We start from the raw sequence: 8,177 nt of genomic DNA on the forward strand, positions 1-8,177 counted from the left end.
ATGTGGCTATCCAATTTTCCAGGCACCGTTTATTGAATAGGGCTTATTTTTCCAGTGTACTTTTTTTCTGCTTTGTCAACGATCAGATGTCTACATGAGGATGTTTTTGTATCTAGGTTCTCTGTTCTGATCCATTGGTCTATGTCTCTGCTCTCATGTCAGTATCATGCTATTTTGGTTATGACAGGCTTGTTGTATAGCTTGAAGTCTGATATACTTATGCCTCCTGATTTGATCTTTCTGCATAAGGTTGCTTTGGCTATTCAGGCTCTTTTCTGGTTCCACTTGAACCACAGAATTATTTTTCTAGATCTGTGAAAAAATAACATTGTTATTTTAATAGGAATTTCACTGACTCTGTAAATCACTTTGGGTACCATGGACATTTTAACAATGTTGATTCTGCCAAAGCATGAGCAGGCTATGTTTTTCCATTTGTTTACATCCTTGGCAATTTCCATCCTCAGTGTTTCGTAGTTCTCCCTGTAGAGGTCTTTCTCCTCCTTGGAGAAGCATATTCCTAGGTATTTTATTTTCTTTGTTCCTATTGTGAAGAGTATTGAGTCTTTGATTTGATACTCAGCTTGACTATTACTGGCATATATGAATGCTACTGATTTGTGTACATTGATTTTCTAACCTGAGACTTTGCTGAATTCATTTATCAATTCCAGGAGTCTCTTGGCAGAATCTTTGGGGTTTTCTAGATATAAGATGATATCATCAGCAAAGAGCGATAATTTGACTTCTTCTTTCCCCCATTTGCATGCCCTTGATTTCCTCCCCTTGCCTGACTGCTCTGGCTAGGACTTGCAGCACTATGTTGAATAGAATTGGTGACAGTGGGCAACCTTGTCTGGTTCTAGTTCTCAGCGGGAATGCTCCAATTTTTCCCCATTCAGTATGATGTTGGCTGTGGGTTTGTCATATATGGCTTTTACAATTTGAGCTATGTTCCATCTATGCCTATTTTGTTAAGAGTTCTTATCATAAAAGGATGCTGAATTTTGTCAAATGCTTTTTCTGCACCTATCGAGAGGATCATATGGTCTTTGTTTTTGCTTCTATTTATGTGGTGAATCACATTTATAGATTTGCATTTCTTGACTCATCCTTGCATCTCTGGGATGAAGCCCACCAGCTCATGGTAGATTATTTTTTGGTATGAAGCTGAATTTGGTTTGCTAGGATTTTATTGAGAAATTTTACATCTATATTCATAAGGGATATTGGTCTGTAGTTTTCTCTTTTTGTTGTGTCCTTTCCAGGATCTGGTATCAAGGTGATATTGGCTTGGTAGAACAAGTTGGGGAGGATTTCTTTGTTCTTGATGTTATGAAATAATTTCTACAGTATAGGTACTAGATCCTCTCTTTCTTTGTCTGGTAAAATACAGCTGAGAAACCATGTAGGTCTGGGACATTTTTTGTTGGAGGATTTTTTACTGCTACTTCAATTTTCTTACTTGATATTGGTTTGTTCAGGAGCTGTATTTCTTCTGACTGAGACTAGGGAGGTTGTGTGACTAGTTCTATCCAACTCATAATAAAGTTGAAGTGCTGTGTTGTCACCGCAGCATTTAAGTGATTATGTGCAAGCCCTCTAGTGCTTTTTGCCCCAACACAACAAACTCTGAAGCTAGGTATTGACATGGCAATGTCATAAGATGGTGAAGCCTCTGCAGTTTCATTTTCTAAACCTCTTTTCATCTTTTTGCCATGCAATTATTTTCAAAATTGAAAATATACAGTTACAGAATTCTATCATTTAATCACCTAAATATACTTAATATCTTCTGTGTCATTACACAATTGACAATAACGATTGAAATCCATCAACTATTCTGAAAATAATTAGGATAATATAACTATGAAGCTGACAGTGGAGATCATCACAATATTTACTACCATCATCCTTGAGTATATCTCACTCATACTTTGAAAAGCAAAAAAAAAAAAAAAAAAAAAAAAATCCCACATAATTTCTTTCCACTGTTCCTTTTATTCAGGGTGAAAGTCTGCTAAATATTAATGGAGAAAAACTAAAACTTCCCCTACAAAGTTAAAAACAAGTCACTATATTGTATTAAAACACTATCTTCTCTACTTTTTAACATTGTGTTGGAGATACTATCCAATGCAATTAGATAATAGACTGTAATTAGGGGATCTAAAAATTAGAAAAAAAAGAGGTAAAACTCTTTACAAATAACATAATGATGGGAAAACTCAAAATAATTGATATGATTTGTATTACAAATTAGAGAATTTAGCAGGCTATATAAGAAACATCAAAATCATTAGGCTTCATTTATAAAAAAGGAATTCAGTTTGAAAACATAATAGAAGAGAAAACCCTACTTATGAAAGCAAAAAAGAAAATAAAAGAACAGAAAAGATCTAAGCATAAACTTTAACTTAATAAGGTCCTCTATGAGGACCGATATAAAAACACTTCCCAAAACACAACAGATTGAAACAAATTTAAACAGATTTAAACAAATAGAAATCCACAGCCACCATCATGATAAGACTGAACATCATAAAGATGTCACCTCTTCCTTATACTAATTTATAAATTTAACACCACTCCAATAAAAATACCATCAAGTTTTCTTTCCAGAGCTAGACAAGCTAATTGTACAGTTCATCTGTAAACACAAACAAGCAAGAATAGCCAGAAGACTCCTGAAAAGGCAAAGAGATGAGGGAGGACAAGACATTAAAACACATTATAAAGCTCTATAACTAAAACATGTAGCAATGGCCTAACAATCAGACACAGAGACTAATGGAATAAAATTGAGAATCCAGGCCAGGCACAGTGGCTCATGCCTGCAATCCCACCACTCTAGAAGGCCAAGATAAAAGGACCGCTTGAGCCCAGGAGTTTGAGACCACCCTGAGCAACATTGCCAGACCTGGCCTCTACAAAAAAACAAATTAAAAAAAAGTACCTAGGCAGGGTGGTGTGCACCTGTAGTCCCAGCCACTCGGGAAGCTGAGGCAGGAGGATCACTTGAGCCCAGTAGCTCCAGGCTGCAGCAAGCTATAACTGTGCCAGTGCCCTCCAGCCTAGGCGACAGAGTGAGACCCCATCTCGGGGGGGGGGTGCAGAGGGGAAGTTATGGGGGGGGAGAAAAAAAGAACAGAGAATCCAGAAATGGATCTGATTATGAATGGAATTTACCATAAAGGTAGCAAATCAATGAGGGAAAACAGGCTAATTAATGAATGGTGCTAGGAATGATTTCATAGCCATACGGAAAAACAGATGAAATTGGACCTATTCTTCATATAATACACCAAGATAAATTTCAAATGGATCAGAGATTTAATTGTAAAAAATAAAACCATTGAGTGCATGGGTAAAGATTCCCTAACACAGGAGTGAGGATAACTTTCTGACTGTGACTCAAACTCAAGAAGCAATAAGCAAAAATAGTGTTTAAATTAATTACATAAAAATTTTGATTTGCATGACGAGTCTTCCTAAAGTAAACAGGGAGATGAAGAAATGAAAAAATATTTATGATACAAAAAGGGAAGCCAAAAATGGAAGGAAAAAACAAACAACCCTTTAGAGAAATAGTCTACAGGGATAGGAACAGACAATTCACAAAAAAAGGAACGCAAATGGCCCTTCAACATGTGCAAAGATGTTCAATCATCTTCATTATATAAGAAATGTAAGTAAATGTCCACTGAAACTATAGTGAGATACCACAAAATACTACTCTATGGCAAAGCAGTAGGAAACTAAGACTTTCCGACACATTGCTGGTGAAAATCCAAAATGGTACAAGCCCTGTAGAGGAAAATTCAGCAATAACTACCAAAATTCACAAAACAAAGACTATGCACAAGGCCATTTAATAACAAGTATGGAAACAACTCAAATGTTCACAATGTGTGCTGGTTAACTGAAACACAGATAGACCAAGCCAGCAGAGCACTGCACTACTAAAAAGGAATGAGGAACTCACCCAAAATACACCATGGAAGAGCCCTGAAAAGGTCATGCTAAGTGAAAGAAGCCACACACAAAGGCCAGAAATGACACGATTCCATTTGAATCAAATGCACATTTGTAAATTCAGAGACATGAAGTAGATTGGTGGTTGCCAGGGGCTGAGGTTTGGGGGGTGGGGGTAGGTGGGCAGGAGCAATGAGGAGTAACTATTTATGGGGACAGGGTTTCTTTGATGAGAACATCCCAGGATTCGTGGTTATGTTTGCACAACTCAGTGAATACGCTAAAAAACCAGTGAAATGTATAGTTTATAAGGGTGAGTATATGAACTATATCTCAATTTTTTTAAAAAAAAGGATGAAGAATTCCTCCACAGACAACTATGAAGCGATCTCAAGGATATACTGCTAAGTTAGAAAAAAAAGGTCAAGACCAGTACGTGGAGGATGCTACCATTTATTGAAAAGGAGGTACAAATACATGGACATCAATACAGGTAATAAGTGCAATAGATTGAAATGTAACAAATGTGTTTAAATCCTTGAGTTCATAGTAATACTAAAAAAAAAATTTAACTAGTCCCCTTTGAAGCATGCTAGAGAACTAATCATTATTCTGAAATCCAGTAAATGAAGGGCAAGAAACAAGCATTTATCCTGCCTGTGCTAGGTTCAAATTTTATCACATAGTTAATGAGGGAAGTTTCATTTTGTAGAAGGATTCAGTATTAAATGAACCAGAGATGACAGAATTAGAATATCACCATTTGCCACCATATCGCCACTAATGAATTAAAGATCTGATCAGATCATCACAAGATTTGTTTTTTTTTTTTTTTGGCCGAGTACAGGGAACTTTATTGATGGTACATGACAAGGTGGGGCTCCCTAGGCCCCTCCCATTCTTCAGGGGCTCTGGCATGGAAACTGTGTTTTGAGGAGGGGAGATTCTCAGTGAGACGGGGACTGAGTAGGCAGGGACATCCCAGCAGCTGGGGCCTCTCTCTTCCTCTGCGCTCTGGCTGGGGCTGGTGGTCTGGGGCTCTTACTCCTTGGTGGCCATGTGGGCCATGAGGTCGACCACCCTGTTGCTGTAGCCAAATTCATTGTCGTACCAGGCAATGAGCTTTACAAAGTGGTCGTTGAGGGCGATGCCAGCCCCAGCATCAAAGGTGGAAGAGTGGGTGCCACTGTTGAAGTCAGAAGAGATAACCTGGTGCTTAGTGTAGCCCAGGATGCCCTTGAGGGGGCCATCTGCCGCCTGCTTCACCACCTTCTTGATGTCGTCATACTTGGCTGGCTTCTCCAGACAGCAGGTCAGGTCCATCACCAACATGTTGGCAGTGGGGACGCGGAAGGCCATGCCAGTGAACTTCCCATTCAGCTCGGGGATGACCTTGCCCACGGCCTTGGCCGCGCCAGTCAACGCAGGGATGATGTTCTGGAGAGCCCCACGGCCATCACGCCACATCTTCCAGAGGGGCCATCCACGGTCTTCTGGGTGGCGGTGACGGCATGGACTGTGGTCATAAGTCCTTCCACGATGCCAAAGTTGTCACGGATGACCTTGGCCAGGGGGGCTAAGCAGTTGGTGGTACAGGAGGCATTGCTGACGATGGTGAGGTTGTTTTGGTACTTGTCGTGGTTCACGCCCATCACAAACATGGGGGTGTCAGCAGAGGGAGCAGAGATGATGACCCTTTTGGCACCCCCATCTAGGTGAGCCCCAGCCTTCTCCAGGGTGGTGAAGACGCCAGTGGACTCCACAATGTAATCAGCACCCACTTCACTCCATTTGATTTTGGTGGGATCTCGCTCCTGGAAGATGGTTATGGGATGGCCATTGATGACAAGCTTCCCGTTCTCTGCCTTGACCGTGACATGGAACTTGCTATGGGTGCAGTCATACTGGAACATGTAAACCATGCAGTTGAGGTCAATGAGGGGGTCATTGATGGCGACAATACACACTTTGCCAGAGTTAAAAGCAGGCCTGGTGACCAGGTGCCCGATCCGGCCAAATCCATTTATTCCGGCCTTCACTTTCACCATGGTGTCTCGGAGACAGCGCTGGCGCTGCGCGAGAAGAGGCAGCTGTCTGTCGAACGAGAGGGCCAGAGAGCTTGTTTGTTTGTTTTTCTGGAAACAGGGTCTTACTCTGTTGCCCTGGCTACAGTGCAGTGGTGTCATCATAGCTCACTTCAACTTCTAGCTCCTGGACTCAAGCAATCTTCCTGCCTCAGCCTCTGGGGTAGCTGGGACGACAGGCAAGCAATACCACACCTGGCTCATTTTTCTCTCTTTTTGTAGAGACAGGGTCTTCCTGAGGCTGGTCTCGAACTCCTGGCCTCGAGAGATCCTCTCGCCTCAGCCTCCCAAAGTGCAAGGATTACAGGCATAAGCCACCGCACCGGGCCAAGATCTGGTGTGGTCTCTAGTCTCACTGAGTCAAAGCTGGTCCATTTGACAAAAAGAACATGGCAGCACTGATGACACGTAGTCTGGGCTAGGGGGTAACTTCTGCCATGACCTCTTGGATCACATCTCTGGGGGAAGCCGGCCACCACGCTGTGAGGACACTAGAGCAGCCCTGTGAAGATGGCCCTCGTGGAGAGGAAGTGGGCCCTTCTCCTACCCCCAAAACATCCCGCACTAACTTGCCGGTCCTGTGGGGAAGCACCTTGGAAGCAAATGCCCGGGCCCAGCGAAGTTCCAGCAACGCCTGCCTGCAGCTCCGAGAAACGACGACCAGAACCACCAAGCCGAGCTGCTCTCACATTCACCACCCACAGACACCCTGAGAGATCAGTACTTTTGTTCTGAGCCAGAAAGTTGTGGGGTAATTTGTTGTAGAACAAATATGACATGATTCCACTTTTATACCTATTGTAAATTCTCCATAATGAAATATTTCAAAATACTAAGCCAAATAATTACAGATAATCCTTTAAACAGAATTTCTTCACTCTTGCCAGAGCATAAAACAGGTTGAACTAAAGCAGGAGAAGAAAGAGCGGATAAAAACTCGTCTATCTCACTGTCTCTTAGGAAAAGTGTCATTTATCATGTTACCTCAGTTAATCCTCTCAGAAACTCTATCAGGTAGACTTTATTATTCCCATTTTGCAAATAAGAAAAGTGATGCTCCAAAACATTAATAACTTGTGCAAAGTATACAGTGGTAGACGCAGGATATGGAAAATCTCTGTTCTTTCCACCACACCTCAAACCCCTTCTGACCTTGTAATTTCTCCATCAAGCCCTTCAAGACCAAAGATGCTGAGGTCCAAATCTGTAAATTGTGCATGGAAATACCATCTCATCCCTTGCAAAACCGCTCCCTGCTCCCCCTTTTCTCATCAACAAACACAGGGTCATTTAGAATAGCCCTTAATTCTAAGCAACCTGAAGCTACTGAAGGAAAAAAGAAAACAAGAGCTAAAACCTCCACATAACATCCCCAGATTTCTGAGCAGCTCTGGAAGGGTCTGTTCTTCAGGAAATGGTTAGTAGAGTTAACAGCGGATCAGGCTCTCCAAAATTCTCTCTCCCTCACTCTTTGGTTTCCAAAGTAAAAGGGGAGGAGGGGTGCAGAATTATGCAAACCTATATAGTGATAATATATTTTCTTCTTTGTTCCCAAAGGTAAATTGTGTAATTGGGTATTATATGACCATTTCTCAGGACCCAAAATTAATTTCCAAATATTTTCTGAAAAGGAAAACCCTAATCTACTTTTTAGAGTCTAACATAGTATACATTAAAACCACGCTTTTTCTAACAATAAAGTTGAACTTCCATTTTAGGCAAAAGCTATTTATTATTTATAATTTCTTAAACATTGCCAGACTCAACGCTACAGACTGTTTTACATTGAAAAGTTAATTAACTCTTGACAGCTAACCCCACTTTTCAAATAAGAAAAAGCTGGGCCCAGAGAGGTTATGTGACTTGCCAAAGGGCAAAAAGCAGGGAGTGGTAGGGCTGGGATTTGGACCAGTACCATCTGGCTCCAAACCTGTCTCCGAACCACACTGCACGAGAAGGGGAAAAACCTGTAAAACTCATCCAACACATAAGTCTCAACGTAAATGTCTTGTCTTAAATTCTCCTACTCGGTCCATCAGAGCATTGCTTTCGGCATAATTTTGTCAGGTTAGAATAGTAAATGAAAACATGCACCTTCCCGACACCGAGTTGAAAAAG

At 41.3% G+C, this 8,177-nt stretch overlaps 1 pseudogene; it reads right to left on the reverse strand.

Moving 5' to 3' along the window:
- Positions 1-4,814: 4,814 nt before the first annotated feature.
- On the reverse strand, positions 4,815-6,967 carry LOC138381442 (glyceraldehyde-3-phosphate dehydrogenase pseudogene; annotated as a pseudogene).
- Positions 6,968-8,177: the final 1,210 nt, after the last annotated feature.

Source organism: Eulemur rufifrons, chromosome 3, assembly GCF_041146395.1.
Source record: "Eulemur rufifrons isolate Redbay chromosome 3, OSU_ERuf_1, whole genome shotgun sequence".
NCBI lineage: Eukaryota > Metazoa > Chordata > Mammalia > Primates > Lemuridae > Eulemur > Eulemur rufifrons.